The 21,468-nt window shown below is 36.8% G+C and overlaps 1 protein-coding gene and 1 long non-coding RNA gene across 7 annotated transcripts in view; both read left to right on the top strand.

Annotated features, from left to right (window-relative positions):
* LOC139357893 (uncharacterized) overlaps window positions 1–19,599 on the top strand; it is a 104,676-nt gene extending 85,077 nt beyond the window's left edge. The window contains exon 2 of the long non-coding RNA XR_011611896.1: window positions 170–19,599. This is a non-coding gene — a long non-coding RNA (uncharacterized lncRNA). The remainder of the gene's footprint in view (window positions 1–169) is intronic.
* Window positions 1–21,468, top strand: part of LOC105465254 (exocyst complex component 6B) — a 676,825-nt gene that overhangs the window by 198,800 nt on the left and 456,557 nt on the right. The gene's annotated exons all lie outside the window — the stretch shown is intronic.

Genomic DNA, 21,468 nt, shown 5'->3' with positions numbered 1-21,468 from the left:
CGGGCGCCTGTAGTCCCAGCTACTCAGGAGGCTGAGGCAGGAGAATGGCGGGAACCCGGGAGGCGGAGCTTGCAGTGAGCCGAGATCGCGCCACTGCACTCCAGCCTGGGCAACAGCATGAGACTCCGTCTCAAAAAAAAAAAAAAAAAAAAAAAAAGAATGAATTGAGGATTATCTTTATTTCATTTTTTTCATATTCTTTTATGTGAAAAAACAGGTTTTGAAAAATTTTTATTATTTTTCTGAGTTTGGTGAGGTTTCTGGGAGATGGGGAAAAACATAGCTTTTAGGTTGCTTGACTTATATATATAAAGTCCTGATATGGGAAAGGAAGGGCTGCTGTTAAATTCTGAATGAGGGTAAATTCAAAAGGAAGGAATAGATTACTAGAAACTTTGAAGGATAGCCAGAACATATAAGTTTAGTCTCTTTGAAACCATGTAAAAGTAATAGTTTTGTAAAAAACCACAGTAAGTTCAATTGAAAACCATTGTTTAGTGTAAATGATGACCACATGTGAACTGGAGGTGAGGATATTCCTGAACATAGGTTTGTAATAATCCACTGTGGTGGTCTTGTAGCACTAGAAGGAAAATAGGAATATCCTCTGATATTTATACGATTCAGTAAAAGACCAACAGTCTCAAGAGAATACATTACATTTGGGATCTTGGACAAGAGTATAGGAATTTGGAGGTAATTGATATGGCCTGGAGCCTTTCGTGGCATATGCTAGCAAATTTGGGAGGAAAAAAGTTCTCTTTCCAGATGTGTTACTTGTGAGTTTCTCATTATCTGCTGGAATGAGGACAATAGGGGAAACTAGAAACTGACGATTCCTTGTCCTCTTTATGGGCAGGAAAGGGGGCCAGTCCCTCTCCAGAGTTGGGCAATGAATTTTGTGTGAGAGAGAATGGTAAGCAGTCAAAGTAGCAGAGCTGTTTTGAGGGTTCTGGACATGTATTTAACTATAATTAGAGGCAAATATGAAAAGACTGTTTCAGTTTCATTTAGAATTTGATAAATGAAAAAATGTTAAACAGTACTGAAAGTCTTTTTCAGGGGTATATATATATATTTTTAGTTATATATATACACATATACATATATATTCATTTTATATATATATATTTTAAACTCTCTAGGCTAGGTGTGGTGGCTCATGCCTGTAATCTCAGCAGTTTGGGAGGCTCAGGTGGGAGGATTACCTGAGGCTAGGAACTTGAGACCAGCCCGAACAATATAGCGAGATTCTGCCTCTGCAAACAAAACAAAGCAAAACAAAACAAAACAACCCAACCCCCCCAAAAAAAAACTTCTATATGTTCTTGAGCATAAATAAAGGTATGAAAAGACAGGTTGCTAGGCTGTTATCATTGATTAGGAGGTAGAAGAGTATAAAATGTTGTGTGGACTCTATAGGCAGACAGGCCATTTCAAGTCTGAACTTTGTTACTTAAAATTTATGTGACCTTGTAACACCTAACCTACTGATGTCTGTTTCTTCTTTTATAGGTTTGATATAAAAATTAAATAAGATAACATGTGTAATGTACTTAGAATGGTACCTGGCTAGTGGTAGGTACTATATAAATGCTTTTTATTGTTGTTGTTATTGTTTTTAAGAAATAGGGGTCTTGCTCTGTCATCTCTGCTGGAGTGCGGTGGTGCAGTCATAGCCCACTGCAGCTTTGAACTTGTGGGCTCAAGTGATCTTTCTGCCTCAGTCTCCTGAGTAGCTAGTACTATAGATGTGTGCCACTATGCCTGGCTAAATTTTAAAAAATTCTTTTGTCGTGGAGATCTTGCTATATTGTTGCCCAGGGCAATCTTGAATTCCTGGTCTCAAATGATCCTCCTGTCTTGGCCTCCCAAATTGACAGGATTACAGGAGTGAGACACTGCACCCGGTCAAAATCAGAGCATCTTATTTTTATAAATAAGATCATTGTATTTTATTTAAAAAGCACTTATGCCAGGTGCAGTGGCTCACGCCTGTAATCCCAACACTTTGGGAGGCCCAGGAAGGAGGATACCTTGATGCCAGGGGTTTGAGACCAGCCTGGGCAATATAGCAAAACCCCTGTCTCTACAAAAAATAAAAAAGAAAATTAGGCAGGGATGGTGGCACATGCTAGTTGCTTGGGAAACTGAGATGGGCGGATCATTTGAGCCCAGGAGTGTGTGCCACTGCATTCCACCCTGGGGGACAGGGCAAGACCCTGTCCCAAAAAAGAAAGAAAGAAAAAAAAGATGATCTGATTTTGATATGAAGGCAGAAAATATAGAGTTGCTCTTCATATCTTCATCCTTTATTTTAGTTTCATTTCAGAAGACTAAAAACAGTAAATAGATTAAAATTGTCTTTCAGCATTTAGTTTTTTGTTATCTGCTATAGAACTATAACCGGAGATAGCCCATTCATTATGTGTACTGCTACAAACTGTAGGTACAGTATCAAAGTTGACTTCTAGGTGCCTGTATGGAATTGGCTAGCAGGATTGTGCATTTATCATAGAAGGAGTTTATGGGAAGGCTACAACAAGAATAGGAATAGCAGTACTTACTTTCAAAGTTGTGTTGCTTTTGGGCAATATGGGGATGTGGAGGCTGTAAGAGTAAAACATTTTGAATCTTTTGAATAGGAGATATTTAATCTGAGGTTAGGGAACAGTTGAATAACTCAGTGGTTGAGTCTAATTAAGGTGCTGGTCAGCTGGGTCATTGACAGGGCACTGTCATGGAAGCAGATATACTTGGATAAATCTGTGGAGTTGGGGGTAGTGACTAATAATAAAGGGAATGTTAAAATAATAGATTACTTTGGCAGTTTTCTCTAAGGAAGTTAGAATTGGTTAGTTGAAGGGCATTGTTTCTGTATTCCGGTTTTCAATTTGGGGCCTAACCTTAATAGGGGTAATAGAGAAGATGCTAAGCTCTATTTCTGTTGTCCTTTTCTGTACTTGCTCATAGAGCATTTACCCTGGTGTCTAAATAAATGTTGAGCAAATACATAAAGAATATCTGTTTGAACAAGTGTCATTACTGATTTTGCCAGTGTGTCTCTAGCCCTCTAAAAGAGTTCTAGGTTAGAGGTATGTATATGTAAATCTATAGTGTGCATATATGATAGATGAAGATACGACCTTGGAAGAGAACACCCCACTGTAGACTGAGAAGAGAAGAATGCTCAGGATAATATTTTTTCAAATGGATTTTTTTCATTTCTATATAGACTTTTAAGAAAAGTATTATATCCATACATCAAAACTATACATAAGTGACAGCTTAAATGTATTTTTACAAAGTGAACATGCCCATCTGACCAGCACCCAGATCAAGATACCGAATATTATTAGTGTCCCAGTAGCTCCTCTCTTGCCCCCTTCCAGTTCAGTCCCCATAACCTTTATCCTGATTGGATCCTAGGGTATGCATATGTTTGGCTGTAGTAGATACTACCAATCAGTTTTTCAAAATAGTTGTACTAATCTACAATTCTGCCAACAGAATATGAGAATTCCAGATGTTTCATATTCTAACTACACTTGGTATTTTCTTATTAATTTTAACCTTTCTTATGACATTATGTTTTTTATTTGTATATTTCCCTAATAACTAATGATGTTTTCATATATTTATTGGCCATTTGGATATCCTCTTTTTTTATTTTTATTTTGAAACAGGGTCTGGGCTCTGTCGCCCAGGCTGGAGTGCGGTGGCAAGATGACAGCTCACTGCAACCTCTGCCTCCTGGGCTTAAGTGATCCTCCCACCTCAGCCTCCAAACTAGCCGGGACCACAGGCGTATGCCACCACACCTGGCTAATTTTGTATTTTTTGTAGAGATGGGGTTTCGCCATGTCAAACTCCTGAGCCCAAGTCATCCACCCTCCTTGACCATCCAAAGTGCTGGGATTATAGGCGTGAGCCACCGTGCCCAGCCTGGATATCCTCTTTTACAGAGTGTTCACTTTCTTTTACTTCATATAGAAACATTTTAGTTGTTTGTCTTTTTCTTAATAATTTATGAGTTCTTCCTATATTCTAAATTTTGAGTAGCTTTTAAAACATGTATTTGTGGATCTTACTGTGTGCAGATTCTAATTCAGTTGGTCTGGGGTGGGGCTGAGGAGAGTATTTTTTTTTTTTGTACTTCATCAATTTTTTAAAATGTTATTTATAAAATATGAACTTAGAAAAACTTCATGTGTATAATATGAAAATAATCTTTTCCCATTCCAATCCTATAATATTACAGGTAATCATTGTAATGATTTAACATATATTGTTATAGACTTTTTTTCTATACCAGTATAATTTTTTCTTTCTTTTTTTAAAAATGAAAGTTATTTCTTTCCCCACTTATTGTGGCATGGACATCTTTTTAAGTTAATGTATAAACATCTTCATTAAAAATTTATTTTTAATTGCCGAGTAATACCTCATTTTTTTGAAGTATGCTCAAGAAGTTGTCTTTCTAGTATTTACTGGTCCACATTAAAATATCTGACAATGCTTTTCCAGGATGCCAAGCTCTTCCTTTGATGAGATGGGGTTAAATTTCATTAATATCGTCATACATGATTTTATTGATTATTCTATATTTAACTGATTCATCTGTATTAATGTACATGTGAGAAAAAGAATTCTAAATTGGTTTCATTTTGAAGTGTAAACATTTGGTTGTTCAGCTACCTCATCTGTCCTCCCTTTTATAAGAGGAAAAAAATGTATATATATAATATATTTCCTTTCAAATTTCAACTTTTATTTTAGATACAGGGGATACGTGTAAATTTGTTACATGGGCATATTTTACCCAGGTAGTGAGCATAGTACCCAATAGGTAGGTTTTTAACCCACCCCCGCCTCCCTAATTTCCCCCATAGTAGTCCACAGTGGATATTGTTCCCATGTTTACGTCCATATATGCTCAGTGTTTGGCTACCACTTATAAGTTAGAACACGCAGTATTTGGTTTTCTGTTCCTGCATCGATTTGCTTAGGATTATGGCCTCCAGCTCCATCCATGTTGCTGTAAAGGTAGTTTTCATTCTTTTTTATGGTTTCATAGTATTCCATGATATATATATGTACCACATTTTCTTTATCCAGTCCACCAGTGATAGGCACTTAGATTGATTCCATATATTTACTATTGTGAATAGTGCTGCGATGAACATACGGGTGCATATGTCTTTTGGCATAGTGATCAAAATATTTTTCTTTGGGCATATACCCAGTAATGGAATTGATGTGTCCAGTGGTAACTATAAGTTATTTGAGAACCCCAAACTGCTTTTCACAGTGGCTCAACTAATTTACATATCCACCAACAGTATATAAGCATTCCCTTTTCTCCATAGCTTTGCCATATCTGTTGCTTTTTGACTTTTAAATAATAGCCATTCTGACTGGTATAAGATGGTGTCTCATTGTGGTTTTGATTTGCATTTCTTGGATGATCAGTGATGATGAGCATTTTTTTCACATTTTTGTTGGTTGCTTATATTTCTTCTTTTGAGAAGTGTCTGTTCATATCCTCTGCCCATTTTTAATAGGGTTGTTTGTCTTTTGCTTGTTGATTTGAGTTCCTTGTAGATCCTGGATTTTAGACCTTTGTCAAATACATAGTTTATGAATATTTTCTTCCATTCTGTAGGTTTTCTGTTTATTTTGTTGATGGTTTCTTTTGCTGTATAGAAGCTCTTTAGTTTAACTTGCTTCCATTTTTCAATTTATGTTTTTTGTTGTAATTGTTTTTGTGGACTTAGCCAAAAATTCTTCGCCAAGGCAGATATTGAGAAAGGTATTAACTAGGTTTTCTTCTAGCATTTTAATAGTTTGAGGTCTTACATTTAAATTTCTTTTATTTTTATTTTAAGTTCAGGGGTACAGGTACAGGATGTGCAGGTTTGTTACATAGGTAAATGTGTGTCATGGTGGTTTGCTGCACAGATCATCCCATCACCAATGTATTAAGCCAAGCATCTATTAGCCATTCTTCCTGATGCTCTTCCCTGCCCCCCAGCACCCCCCACCACCCGCAACATCCCCACTGCATCATGTGGCTTGAAGTCGGGTTCCAGCTGGGCTGGGGGATCTGATGTGGCTCCTGGGTCACTGGGAAATTACTTAGACATAGCAACACACTCAGCCTGGGCTGCAGCGGCTGCCCATATCCCTCCGGGAGGCACTGACCTCTGACCCAGAAGATAGTAAGGCTGGCTTCCTTGAAGGACTGGGAGGAATAGATGCACCTCAGTCTGGCTTGGGTTGGTGAGCAGGAGGACTTGCAGAATGGATGCACCCCAGTCCTGCGGGGAAGCCGACCTTTCTCTCTTCTTTATCAGAGGTCAGTTGGGGCAGTGCCTCCCAGAGGGATATGGGAAGACCTGGGGGATGGGTATCTATGGCCATTCTCCACCAGAACTGCCCAGCACACAGAAGCTCCCACTGAAAGCCTATCTCTGCCTGCTCCCTGGGGAGATCCCTCTGCTAGCTCACACATCAATCAGGGATGCAGTCTCCTGTTGCTAGGATCCCAGAGGTCTGTTGTGAGAGTGAGCTGTCCGTCAGTCCCCTCACTTATCATTTTCATAGGAGCCATTAGAGGGATGAAACTAACCCTAGTATTCAGGTACCCCATGCAAGGTTTCCAGATTTCCCCCTCTTCAATCTCTGCTTTGGTGCTGACTCTCCAACTACTCTTGATGTTTTCTCTTCAAAGATCTGCCCAAATTATGGTGGTTTGTTCCATACTTTGGTCTCTCTTCTTGGGAATAGTGTTTGCTAGCTGCCTTTTGTCTGCCATCCTGTTCTCCCTCCTCCTCATTCTTTTTAAAATACCCTAATTTCCTACTGTATCGTAAGTTACTCATATGTTATCCTGTCTATGAATGTCTCAATTTTTTTTCTCTTTTTCCATTTTTTTAATGGGTGGACAATCCATGGGAAATGTTGCCATGAACAATCTTTATTTTAAAAATCAGGTATAATGCTTTTGCCAGTAAAATAATTTAAGAAAATCCAACTCAAATTCTTTTATTCAAAAAAGGAAACGATTGGATCATTGTTTCATACAGGAAGGTGTGATCTATGTTGGTTTGATCCAGCGGGTCCAATTTAATCTCTCTCTCTCTCTGGCTGTGTATTTCTCTGTTTTTGTTCTTAGGCTGGCTTTCCATGTGGTAGGAGAATAACTGTAACATTTTCAGTTTCATAGCTGCAACCTCAAGAAGAGCTTTTCTGTTATTCAACAGCTCTTCCATTGGCTTTCCTTTAAGAGCAACAAAGCTGCTCTTCCAATTGTTCATTAGCAACACTATTTTATTTGGTTGGCCTAGATTAAGTCACATGCTAATTCCTGAATCAGTTCCTGTTATCAAGGGAATTTCAGTTGCTAATTGGCTGAGACTTGGGTGTCAGAACCAATGAGTATGGTAGGGAGCTGGGCTTACCTTTGTACTTAGCAGGGTGCTGAGAGTAGGGTTAGTTTCCAGAATTACCTTGATTGAATGGAAGAGGATGAAATCTTGATTGAGAATTTCAGGTTAAGAAGGGAATGAGAGTAGAGGAATGGATGTAGGTTAAGCAAGCAGCAACATGTACCACATCCATCTTTTTTTCCATTCATGTTAATATTTCCTTAATAGACATGGTATTGCTGGCTCATAAGGAATGCTTTAATAGATACTAACAAATTGCTGTGAAAGACAAATACAGTAGACAGATGATTTCATTCAGGCTACTATAATAGGGAGAATGTTCATTGATGAGGAATATCTTAAAAAGGAAAATCTTGGGGTGCCATATGAAAAAAGGAGTTATTGAAGAAGGATATAGGCGGGTCTTATTTTAGAATATGTGAAGATGTCATTGTCCTTTGTGGTTAGCTCTTTCTCAGAACACAATAGTATGAAGGGATTTCTTTTCTTTTCTTTTCTTTTTCGAGATGGAATTTCACTCTTGTCACCCAGGCTGGAGTGCAATGGTGTGGTTTTGGCTCACTGCAACCTCCGCCTCCTGGGTTCAAGCGATTCTCCTGTCTCAGCCTCCCAAGTCGCTGAGATTACAGGCACCCACCACCATGCTTGGCTAATATTTGTATTTTTAGTAGAGACAGGGTTTCACCATGTTGGCCAGGCTGGTCTTGAACTCCTGACCTCAGGTGATCCACCTGCCTCTATCTTCCAAAGTGCTGGGATTACAGGTGTGAACCACTGCACCTGGCCGAAGGAATTTCTTAATCTTTCCTCTTTTCTAGGAGCAGTAAGTTTAGGTAAATTTCAAGATTAATTCACGAGAGACAGAAATAGTGTCTCTCATGAATTCTCTCATGAAATAAATTTCAACATCAATTCATGAGAGACAGAAATAGTCTCTCATGAATTCTTTTTTGTATTATTCCTATAAAACTTGTTGAACCATCTGTTGAGAGTCTGTAGTAAAGATCAGAACTCTACAGGGTCTTGGCCAGGCACAGTGGCTCAAGGCTGTAATCCTAGCACTTTGGGAGGCCAAGACAGGCTGATCACTTGAGGTTGGGAGTTTGAGACCAGTGTGGCCACCCTGTTGAAACCCCATCTCTACAAAAAATACAAAAATTAGCAGGGCATGGTGTGGTGGGTGCCTGTAATCTGGAGGTGGAGGCAGGATAATTGCTTGAACCTGGGTGGTGGAGGTTTCAGTGAGCTGAGATCGCACCACTGCACTCCAGCCTGGGTGACAGAGCGAGACTCCTATCTCAATTAAAAAAAAAAAATGAGGTTTGGGGACCTCTGCCTAGATTTCAGAGAATGTATGGAAATACCTGGATGCCCAGGCAGAAGTTTGCTGCAGGGGTGGGTCCCTCATAGAGAACCTCTGCTAGGACAGTGTGGAAAGGAAATGTGGGGTCAGAGCCCCTACACACAGTCCCTACTGGAGCACCACCTAGTGGAGCTGTGAAAAGAGGGCCACCATCCTCTAGACCCCAGAACTGTGGATCCACCCACAGCTTGCACCACGCTCCTGGAAAAGCCACAGGCACTCAACATCAGCCTGTGAAAGCAGCTAAAAGGGGGGCTATACCCTGCAAAGCCACAGGGGTGGAGCCGCTCAAGGCTGTGGGAGCCCACTTCTGGCATTAGCATGACCTGGATGTGAGACATGGAGTCAAAGGAGATCATTTTGGAACTTTAAGATTTGATTGGCCCACTGGATTTTGGATTTGCATGGAGTCTGTAGCCTCCTTGTTTTGGCCAATTTCTCTCATTTGGAATGGCTGTATTTACCCAGTTCCTGTACCCCCATTGTATCTAGGAAGTAACTAACTTGCTTTTGATTTTACAGGCTCATAGGCAGGAGGGACTTGCCTTGTCTCAGATGAGATTTTGGACAGTGGAATTTTGAGTTGATGCTGAAATGAGTAAAGACTTTGAGAGACTGTTGGGAAGGCATGATTGGTTTTGAAATGTGAAGACATGAAATTTGGGAGGGGCCTGGGTAGTGATATGGTTTGGCTCTGTGTCCCCACCCAGATCTTCATCTTGTAGCTTCCATAATTCCCATGTGTTGTGGGAGGGACCCAGTGGGAAATAATTGAATCATGGAGGTGGGTCTTTCCCATGCTGTTCTCTTGATAGTGAGTAAGTCTTACAGGATCTGATGGTTTTTAAAAACTAGAGCTTCCCTGCACAAGCTCTCTCTTTGCCTGCTGCCGTCCATGTAAGACGTGACTTGTTCCTTCTTGCCTTCTGCAATGAATGTGAAGCCTCCCCAGCCACGTGAAACTGTAAGTCCATTAAACCTCTTTTATAAATTGCCCATCTTGGGTATGTCTTTATCAGCATGTGAAAGCAGACTAATACACTGTAGTTATGTGAATTTATTTCTGGGCTCTCTGTTCTGGTCCAGTAGTCTGTGTATTTGTTTTTATGCACATACTCTGCTCATTTGGTTACTATAGCTTAGTAGTGTATTTTGAAGTTAGGTAGTGTCATGTCTCCAGCTTTTCTTCTTTTTGCTCAGGTTTGCTTTGACTATTAGGGTCTTTTTTTGCTCTTATATGAATTTCAGAATTTTTTTTCCTATTTTTGTGAAGAATGTCATTGGTATTTTGACACAGACTGCATTAGATCTATAGGTCACTTTGGGTAGTATGTCCATTTTAACAATATTAACCCACGAACATGGGATATGTTTTATTCGTATCTTCTTCAACTTGTTTCATGGGTGTCTTCTAGTTTTCAACATATAGATTTTGACTCTTTTCTAATACTACTTAAACATTTTGTATAGCTGTATCAAGGTATTTTTATATGCTATTTTATAAGCTTTTTTCTATTTTTAAAATTTGCATTTATTTTGGTTTACATTTTAAAATTTTAAAAACCTAACACACAAACATGTATATTAGTATGGGCCTATACAGGGTCAGGATAATCAATATTGCTGTTTTCTACATTCACATTTTGTTTCACTGGAAGGTCTTTGAGGAAATAACATGTATGGTGTCTTCTGTAATAACCATGCCCTCTTCTGGAATACCTCCTGAAGGACTTGCCTGAGGCTGTTTTACAGTTAACTAATTTTTATAAATAAGTAGGACTATACTCTAAAATAATGATAAAAAGTATAGTACATACATTAGCCAGTAACATGGTTCTTTATTATAATTATTAAACATTGCATACTACACATAGTTGTTTGTGCTTTACTTTTATGTGCCTGACTGCACAGTGGGTTTTTTTTTTTTTTTAAATATCAGCATTACCACAAACACATGATTAATGTGTTACAGTCAATTCTGTTTACTGTATGTCACTCTCTTTTTTCTGACCATAAATGTTATTCGACCATGTGACAGCCCCCAAGTAGCTCTGAACCTATTCTGGTTCTGAGGGATAGGCCGATATGCAATTTGTTCTTTGCTCAGTCGAACTCTGTTAATTTTAATTCATCTGAAATTTTCCTTCTAACAAACTGAAGATGGACTTTTGAAGATGGCGTAGTCCTAGAAATGAGAAATAGTAAAGCAAGATTCATGACCTGAAAGTTGCATAGTATGATTTGATATATCAAATGATTTATATAATAGTTGATATGTATATTATATCAGTGTGCTTACTCTCACTTTTTGTTTTATTTATATTGAAGCTTTGTTATTAGATGTCTGAATCTTAATATTAGATGGTCTTTATCTCTAGTACAACCTTATGAAGTCTTAGATATGAGCACAGCTTTTCCAGCATCTTGTTTTTGTTTTTCTTTCCTTACCTCCTCCCTCCCCCATTTAAAATATTTTGTTATGCTCTGCACCAAGGGAAGCTTCCTTGCATTCCTCTCTAGTTGGAGATTTAGTTATGGTATATTCTTACTTCTATGGTGTAGTCTGTTGGAGCTCTGTGTGGGAGGGAATTTCTTATAAGACTCCTGAGGATCATCTTGGATGGAGTTGAGTTTTCCTTTCTGCCTTCCTCTTTTCATGCTCCAAAGTGAACTCCTCTTTCTGGATTGTAATTGGCAAATGCCCTCAGTTCAGGATTGTCTTTAGTGTTTTAGTATTCTCCCTACTTCTTTGGGTATGAGCTTTCTCTTAGAATTTGTCTTTGTGGTTCTGCAGTAGTTTATTAGCATTTCAGTGCTTTTGACTTTATGTTTTGAATATTTTAGCTAACATTTTTACTTGTTTTAAGCAGAAGTGCTAGTTTGAGTAACCTAGCTCTCCATTACTAGAAATAGAATTAATTGCTCTTATGATTTGTTGTTGTTATTACTTGGAAGTTCCAAAGTTTATTTGGAAGTTTATTTGTTGATGCTATGGTCTTTCTGAGAAAATTTGTATTAGCATCAGTCAGGTGATTGGGAGGTGGGGACCACTGATTACTTGAGTCTAATTTAAATTAAATTCTTAACTTAGTGTTTCTTGAGCTCTAAATCCATATACAGGCTGTTCAGTGTCCATAAATCCTTAAGGAAATTCCCCTCTTTATCTCCTGGTTCCCTGCCCTGCCTCTGTTTCATGAAGAGTCATTGTCAAAGCAGTCACGTGTCTGTACACTATAATTTTGTGGGATATATATTCTCTAGTTCATTTTCTATTAAATGTCTAGTCCTTTTGTTGTTAGTGCCTTTGTAACAGCATTTCCAGGTGATCCCTTGCCTTATATAAGCCAGAGGCTCTATTTCCTATTCCCTTTGTGTATTCATTAAAAATGAAGCTCTAGGCCAAGGGGTTGACAAACCGTTTTTCCATAAAGGGCCAGATAGAGAATGTTTTAGACTTTACAGATCATATAGTCTCTGTTACCACTATCCAACTGTGCTTTTGTGGTTTGTGGAAAGCAGCTGTAGATAATACTAACACGAATGAACATGGCTGTGTTGCAAAAAAAAAAAAATATTTTTATATACTGAAATTTGAATTTCATAGAATTTTCATTTGTCAAGACAACTTTTTTATTTTCGATCATTTAAAGATTTAAAAACTATTCTTAGGTTACTGACTACAGGCCAGATTTGGCTTGTGGGCCATAGTTTCCTGACCTCAGCTATAGGCCACTAAGACATTTTTTCTCCACGATCCTCTAATTTTGGACCTTTTAGATGTTTTTTTTTGCTTCCATGCATGCTTAGATATGAAATTCAAGTGTTTTTCTGTTTATCCAGTATTTCGGGTATTTTGCAGTGAGAAGATTTCAATATATATGTTGCTAGTTTCATAATCTGTTTTATCATTTGATATTAAGTCCTATTTGGTGAAATATAAAGAAAAAAATGGTAAACCATTCCTTATTTTAGATTTATGACCTTGTTTAATTTATACTTTGTTTTTGTATAACTATAAGAGTCTATGCATATTATTTTTGTTCTGTATTTTTGTTTAAAGTTTTTGGGCTTTTTATTGCATTTTCACAGTCTCTATATTATTTTAATGAATATATAATATTTCTCATCAACTCAATTAGCTTTCTTATTTGGGCATTGGAGTTTTCCCCCCAGTTTTTTATTGTTGTTTTTTATTATAACTGAGTACAGCCTTAAAAAAAGTGAAAACAGTTTTTGTTTCCATTCTTGTTTTATTTTGTTAAGATAGTTTACAAACATTTAAAGGATGATTACGACCCTGTTTGAAGACAAGATCTTGTTTTATTACTTTTTTCAGTCCAAATGAACTCCGCCTAGCAAATGCCTGCTTAATAAAATGTTGTTATATGAACACTGATCATTAAGTCAAAAAATACATTGAAATATTTAACTCTGATTTTATCATCATTAAATCTCTTCAGTTGTTTATCCTTAGACTTTGTACACCCATATAATGATGCAATGGTTCCTGTCTCACACATCCCAGGAAAAATTGAAGCTGACATTTGTTGCAGCTTAAAAAAATACCAAATGCTACTGAGCGAGCTGCATGACTTTCTTAAAAATGTATTTAGTTCTTTAAAGACACCCAATAAGAAACTTTTTGAGTATAGACATCAGTTCTGTAATGTTTGGAATGTATACATGTGCTTAGAAGAGAAAACTTGAAACAGTGGGGCTTAAACAAATATGGAGTTTATTTTTCTCTTGTAAGGAAGTATGGGGAGGCAGGCAGTCATCTAGGGCTGATGAAGCAGCAGTATGATGCTAATTGGGTCCCAGGCCTCTTCTGTCTTTCTGCTCAGACACCCAAATCCAGTTGTAGCTTTTAACCCGATGCTTTATCCTCCCATAATTTTAAGATGGTGGTTCTACCTCTAGCAAGAAGAAAAGGAGAAAACAAGAAGCAGAAGCTGAGTTAAGTCTTTCCCCTTTTGAAGAGCATTCTTAGAAACCTCACCTGATGACTTTTGTATACATTTCAAAATGTGAGCTTTTTACTTAAGCGCATTGCCACTTCTAGCAAGATTGGAATTAGGGAGAAGGAGGGAATTGATAATGGATAGGCAAAGACCAGCATCTGCCTCATTTAGGATACTACCTTTATAGAAACTTCAAAGGAGAATCATAGAATTGAAGTTTTTGCTGCTAAGGCACAGTAGTGTTTATCATACTTGGTGCACCAAGAGATGATTTTTATTTTTATTTTTAGTTTTTATTTTTTTTCTTTTTCTTTTTGAGACGCAGTCTCGCTCAGTCGCCCAGGCTGGAGTGCAGTGGCATGATCTCAGCTCACTGCAACCTCTGTCTCCTGGGCTCAAACCATTCTCGTGTCTCAGCCTTCAGAGTAGCTGGGACTACAGGTGTGCTTCTCCATGCCTGGCTAATTTTTAAATTTTTAGTAGAGACAGTTTTTGCCATGTTGCCCAGGCTGGTCTCGAACTCCTGGCCTCAAGTGATCCACCCACCTCAGCCTTCCAAAGTGCTGGGATTACAGGTGTGAGCCACCATGCCTGGCCCCAAGATGATAATTTTAAATGTGAAATATTTATTGTTTAATTTATATTCCTCTTTCTATGCATTTTTGTCAGTATAGTTGTATATGTACATTTTATAAGATTTAGATCATACTATGCATATGGTTTTTAATTCTGATTTTTACATTTAAAATGTTATATAAAATAAACTTTTGTCATATAATTATAATTTCTTTATTTCTGACAGCTTCAGAACTATGTCCCATGATGTAGTTGTACTTTAGTTTGTTTACCAACTCTCCTACTGTTAAATGTTTAGTTAGACTATTTATTTATTTATTTATGCAACTATAATTTGGGGGAAGAAATTTTAGATTCACAGAAAAGTTTCAGAGATAATATGAAGTGTCCTTGTATCCTCCTCAACCAGTTCCCATATTGTTAACATCTTACATTTGCATTTGTCAAAACAAAGAAACTAGTACTGGCACATCACTACTAACTAAAGTCTAGATTTATTTGTATTTCACCAGTTTTTCTACTAATGTCTTCTTTTTGTTTCAGGATCCATTCCAGGGTAGCACATTATTTAATTATCATGTCTTGTCAGTCTGTTTAGGTCTGTGATGGTTTCTAAATCTTTCCTGTTTTTTCATGACCTTGACAAGTCTTTTTTTTTTTTTTTTTTTTTTGAGACAGAGTCTTGCTCTGGAGTCATTGCACTGGAGCGCAATGGCATGATCTTGGCTCACTGCCGCCTCCTAGGTTCAAGCAATTCTTGTGCCTCAGCCTCCCGAGTAGCTGGGATTATAGGCATGTGCCACCATGCCTGGCTAATTTTTTGTATTTTTAGTAGAGATGCGGTTTTGCTGTGTTGGCCAGGCTGGTCTTCAACTCCTGTCCTCAAGTGATTTGCCTGCCTTGGCTTTCCAAAGTGCTGGGATTACAGGTGTGAGCCACCACACCTGGCCACCTTGACAAGTCTTGGGAGGTACTGGCGCATGTCTCCCACTCTGTCTTTGTCTGGTGCTTTTCTTATTATTAGAGTGGGATATAGATTTTTGAAAAGGATACCACAGAAATGAAGTGCCCTTTTAATCATATCACATCAGGGAATTCGTGATATCTACATGATATCACTCACTGGTGATGTGAACTTTCATCACAATGAAGGTGGTGTTTGTCAGGTTTCTTCACTGCGGAGTTGTCCCTATTTTCACCTTTATTCTTTGAAAGTGGGCTGCTAAATGCAGCCCATGCTTAAGGTGGTGGCATGGGGCATGGTGGTGGAGGGTATTAAATTTCACCTCTTGGCTGTGGTATCTATGTAAACTATTTGGCATTCCTCTGTAAGGAAGATTTGTCTCTTTGCTCCCCACCTCACCCCACCTGTTATTAATTTATTGATTTGCTCCTTTGTTTATATCAGTATGGACCCACAAATATCTAATACTTTGAGTTTTAATACAATACTATGTTACTTGTTTTGTTGCTTAGATTGGGAGTTATTTCAGGCTACCTTCTATGTCCCTTAATGTATCCCCATATTTTTATATTTTCAGCAATTACTTAATCCCTGTGGCAGTCCAAGAATCATCCATTTTCTTTTCCATGTAGTACTAAACACTGCATTAATGGAGAATGGTATTTAGAAACCAAGATCTGGTTGCTAAGAATACTTGCTTCTACTGAGGTGTCATTGCTTCTGTTAGGTTGGTGCAAAAGTAATTGTGGTGTTACCATTTTAATAGTTCTCTTCAATGGATAGTGCAAAGTAATTTATATTATGCCAACCTATGTATATATACTACGTATATACTTTTAGTTTTTTATATCTTTTAAATGGTTTGACTGTTTTATGATTATGAAATGTACCACTTATGTTTTTGATAATATGCTTTGTTCTGAGATTGATTTTCTTAATATTAAGACAGCCATACCCACTTGAAGCACTTACTTTAATATTTAATATAGTACCCATAGTATTATAGACCTCTTCCAGCAACAGTTTCTCTGTGTTCATTCACCTAAGGATGTGTTTATTCCATCTTTATTTTTAAAGGCTATCTTCACCAGATGCAAGATTCTGTTAATTTTTTTCTTCAGCACTTTAAACATGTCATTTTATTGTTTACTGATTTCATTGTTTCTGATGTTAGTTGTATTCAAATTTTTTCCCTAAATGTGTCTGTTTTTTCTTGCTGTTCTTAATGTTTTCCCTTTATTATTTGCACAGAGTTGACTAAGTATGAGGCGGTTTTTTCTATGTGTGTGTGTGTGTGCATGTTTGTTAGTTTTTATATTTCTTGTTCTTTATTGATCTTCTTGACCTCTAGTTTGAAATCTTTTATAAGGTTTGGAAAACTTTTGGCCAGTATCTCCTCAAATATCTCCTCAAATATATTTTTCTACTTTATCTTCTGTTCTTTTCCTTCTGGGAATCCAATTATACTTTTATCATACTCCTAGATATTAATGAATGGGCTCCTGATCTTTTTTTCTGCACGTCAATAATTCAGACTTACTAATGCTTTCTTCTGGTTTGTTTAGTCTGCTTTTAAGAACATCCAGTAAGTTCCTTATTTCAGATACTATGTTTTTCAGTACTAGAGTTTCTATTTTGTTCATTTTTGAGTTTTTATTTCTCTGCTGAAATGGTCTACCTTTTTTCTCTTGTTTGATCCAGTCTTTTCTCTACATTCTTTACACATTTACAGTAGTTATTTAAGTTTTTGTCAGCTAGTTTGAATATCTAGGTTACTTATGGGTCTGTTTCTATTGCTGTTTGTTCTCCTGATTATGAGTCACATTTTTCTGCTTTTTCCCATGTCTCATAATTTTTGATTGTTTGCTCTTCCAATAAGGCATTGTGATCTAAACACTAGATCTCCCTGTATTTCCTGGTACCATCTCAATCTTCCTACATAGTGCTTACTCAGTTATAAACTTGTGGGTGGAGTTGGGAAGTGAGGTGGTAATTGGAAGGTGAGAGTAAGTGGCTTTGTGTTTGGGACTCATCTAGATTTCAGTCCCCTATACCAGCTTAAATGTCAGTATTAAAAATTTGTTGTCTCTTGATTACAATAATGTTCCCTTATCCACGGTAGATTTATTTTTTTGTTCTGCTTGTGACCCAGATTTGATATCTGTCCTTAGTGATAATAATGGTTGCCAGTCTCTGCTAACATAGGCTCATCTCTTTGTGATACTTTGTTCTTTATTTTTCCCCATCCACATCTCTTCTGCTTTTTTAAAGAATTATTTTTTTTTCACTTTTTGGTATTATTTTTATGGAGGAAATAGTTTTGTAGCCATCTACAGCATAACTAGTGTTGAAACTCCTTTTTTTAACATTTAGTTTTAAAAAATTTCTCTCAGCTTTGACATGAATTGCTGAAACACTGACATGAATGGAAAGTAGCCCTAAATTTTATAGCTGCTGACTGTGTGTGAACAATAAAAGAAATTGTAAAGAATCTTTGGTTTAATAATGATTGTATGCATATTTGACTATTTGGGGGAGGAGATGTGAAGTTGAGTTTAGCAAGAAGAATTAGGCTACTGATGATAATTAAAACTGAGAAATAAATGGTCTTTAGCTTATAAACTACTCTTAATGGTTTGTGAGATAAAGAGTCCTTTCACCACTTAGAAAAAGGCCATTCTAGAATTTAACTATTTTTAGTATCTGGAAATCTTGCTGAACTTTTATTGTTTGTTCCTTATTTTCTGCTTTTGAAACTTGCCTCTGTTTACTGTCTTCCTTTGTGGTAGTAGAGTACCATATGAACTTCTTACAGCTTTTCCAAATTCCTTAACGCTTTGGGCTTTTGTGTACCAAATATTAATGCTCCATTCTCATATGTGTAAATTTCAAGAGTTCAGGGAAGGAATTGTTAGAATCTCGTATGTTGTGTTCTGTTTTTATTTATTAGCAGTGTCTACTCAGGTCTAAATAGCATCATTTAGTTCATTTAAACTTGTTATTTTGATTATCGCCTTCTTTCATATTTGCTGAATTTGTATAAAACAATTCTACCTTCAAATAATATCCCATTTGTTTTTTGTCCTTTCTGATAATTTCTTTAATGTCATTTGTTTACTGTGAATTGGAATTCTTTTTCTTTCCATTGAGCATCAGTTTCATACTTAACTCATTTCATTCTGTCACTTTATGAAAATTTTAGTATTAGGCCTCTGACCACCCACTTGAAAACCTTACTGAAGTCATATCTGTTTACTGACCCAATATGTTTTACAGAATATTAGAAACTTTCTTTGTTTATAAAGTTTTCTTAACTTAGAAGAATTATAATGTTATTAACTGTTCAATTGCCATGTAAACCCCATTAAAAAGGAAGGCTGATTTGTTTTTCTGTGTATAGATCAGCAAATGACTAACTCTACTCTGGACTATGCCCTGGACTCTAAGGTATAAAATATTCACCTAAAGACTTGGATTAAGCATTATACAGCTTTTATAAAAAATTTATTTTTGATAGAGAGATTTTCCAAAACTTAGATGATTAAAAAAAATTCAGAAGGTGTTTTAGTCCATTTTCTACTGCTTTAGCAGAATACCACAGACTGCATAGTTTATAAAGAAAAGAAGTTTATTTAGCTCACAGTTCTAGAGTCTGAGACATCTAAGAGCATGGCGCTGGCATCTGGGTCGTTCCATGGGCAGAGGGGTGGAAGGCAGAAGACAGTGCACGAGATAGAAGAAATCAGGCTGAGCTTATCCTTTATGTCAGGAACTTATTCTCTTGTAAATTATGAGAGAAAGACTTTGCTAATAATCTGGAGAAATAACTTGAGAATTTGAGTTGGAGTTAGTTCAAATCTAACCTTATTTGGGGAACTTAAAAAAAATTGTCATTTGTTTTCCCTTTCTTTTCTTCTGCATTCTCCACCCATCCCATTCCGTAATCTTAATTAATACTGTTTTGAGAATGGCAATATGTTTAAAATATCATGAGTTTAACAAGGAGAAAATGATTCCCCTGAAATAAATTTGCTTTGTCATGTTGTATTGCGTTAGTCATGAGGGTGATTTTTGGAAAGTTTGGTAGATCAAATCTTGAATACATTAATTAGGTTCAAAGAAAGCTGACCGGGCATGGTAGCTCATGCCTGTAATCCCAGCTGAAGCACAAAAATCTCTTGAACCTGGGAGGTGGAGGTTGCAGTGAACCGAGACTGGGCCACTGCACTCCAGTCTGGGAGAGAGAACAAGACACTGTCTCAAAACAAACAAACAAACAAACAAACAACAACAACAACAACAAAAAAACAAGAAAGAAAGGAAAAAAGAAAGAAAGAAAGAAAGTGAATATATTGCATTTATATTTCTGGAAAGTAATTATCTTCTAAACTTTATTTATTTGTAGAGAAAGGGTCTTCCTGTTTTGCTTAGGCTGGTCTCCAACTCCTGTCCTCAAGTGATTCTCCTGCCTTAGACTAAACTTTGTATTAGAACCATCACTAATATCTGGATTTTTTTCAAGTAGAGATGGGTGGAAGTTTGTACTAATATACATGAAGAGTATACTTTTTAATGTTTACTGTTTACTTCATAGGTCTGTTTAACATTATATGTGTGTGTGTACTTATTAACTTATGGCATATGTGTGTGTGTATATATATATATATATGCAGTGGTGGTATATAAAAATCCTTTTAACAGTATGTTGAATATAACTAAGTTGGGTAAATGACCATTTGGGCCCTTGAAAGACTTCATTTAAAGAATTGAAAGAATATGGAAAATTTTGTTTGAAACTTATGTAGATTAGAAATGAGACTAATTCCTATTGGCCTATGTAGAAAATAAATTGTGTTAGTGCATAATAACTAAGTCTGAGAAATCTTTATTTAGTTCTGTCTCTCTGATACATTCCACTGATGGCCTGTAGAGGGCATTACATGTATAGTAAATATAGCTTTGTTTTTTTGGTTTTTATCTAAAGTCATTTAGTCATTTTATCTAAAGTCATATAAAGTAAAATAGGTACTGAGTTATTATTCACATATTCTGTGATATGTCACACATATCAAGAGTGTTATCTTTATGATACTGGATTGAGGTAAAGATGGTTATGAAACTATAAAATTAATTCAGTTACAATGAAGGTTTGTTTCAGTTACATTTTCTTTAAGTGTCTTTTCATATTTTCTGAGGATTACATGGAGAAAATAGGCTTACAGGGATTTCAAGAAGAAATAAATAAACCTTCCTGAGAGTTTTTTGCCTGGAATGGATTAGTTAATGATGCAGTCCTTAGTATATGCATGTGCTAGTGTTATTTTTTCCTGGAATGCCACCAGGGTAATTCTTCCTACTGAACAAACAGAAAAAGAATAAAGGTTTCTTCTTATTACAGTCATTTTGTGAACTTAAAATGCAAATATAATAATTTGTTTCCTTTTATATTTGAGACAAATTAATATGATATAGTAAGAACTAGTATAAACTTATAAAATGCTTTCCCTTTGCCTCTGCGCTGAGAGGCCAATTATATAATCAAGATGAGACTGGGAAGAGACTATTATCTAGGACTTGGGGTTGTGAAGCCCTCAAATGACATACCTTCTCATCCTGGGACTTTAGTATTCCACTCTGTAAGTTGGATATATGTTTTTTTTTTTTTTTGGGAGACGTAGTCTTGCTCTGTCGCCCAGGCTGGAGTGCAGTGGTGCCATCTCGGCTCAACTGCAACCTCCACCTCCCAGGTTCAAGCAATTCTCCTGCCTCAGCCCTCCCTAGTAGCTGGGATTACAGGTGCCTGCCACCACACCCAGCTAATTTTTGTGTTTTTAGTAGAGATGGGTTTTCACCATCTTGGCCAGGCTGGTCTTGAACTCTTGACCTCATGATCCACCCTCCCAAAGTGCTGGGATTACAGGCGTGAGCCACTGTGCCTGGCCAAGTTGGAGATTCTTAATTGTAATCTTTATAGGTTGTGTTTTGCTTTCAGATTTTTTGGGATTCCTAAGTGCATAGGAGATGCTTTTATTTTTACATACATATACCATTGAATTATTACATAATAGGCTATTACTACTTTAAATGTTGTTTAATTGTCAGTAATGGGGAAGAAATAATTTGTGTAAAAGTTGGTCTTCACAGAAGACTTTA

Source organism: Macaca nemestrina, chromosome 13 (assembly GCF_043159975.1).
Source record: "Macaca nemestrina isolate mMacNem1 chromosome 13, mMacNem.hap1, whole genome shotgun sequence".
NCBI lineage: Eukaryota > Metazoa > Chordata > Mammalia > Primates > Cercopithecidae > Macaca > Macaca nemestrina.
Note: the sequence above shows the minus strand (reverse complement) of the source record. Positions and strands in the feature narration are given on the sequence as shown.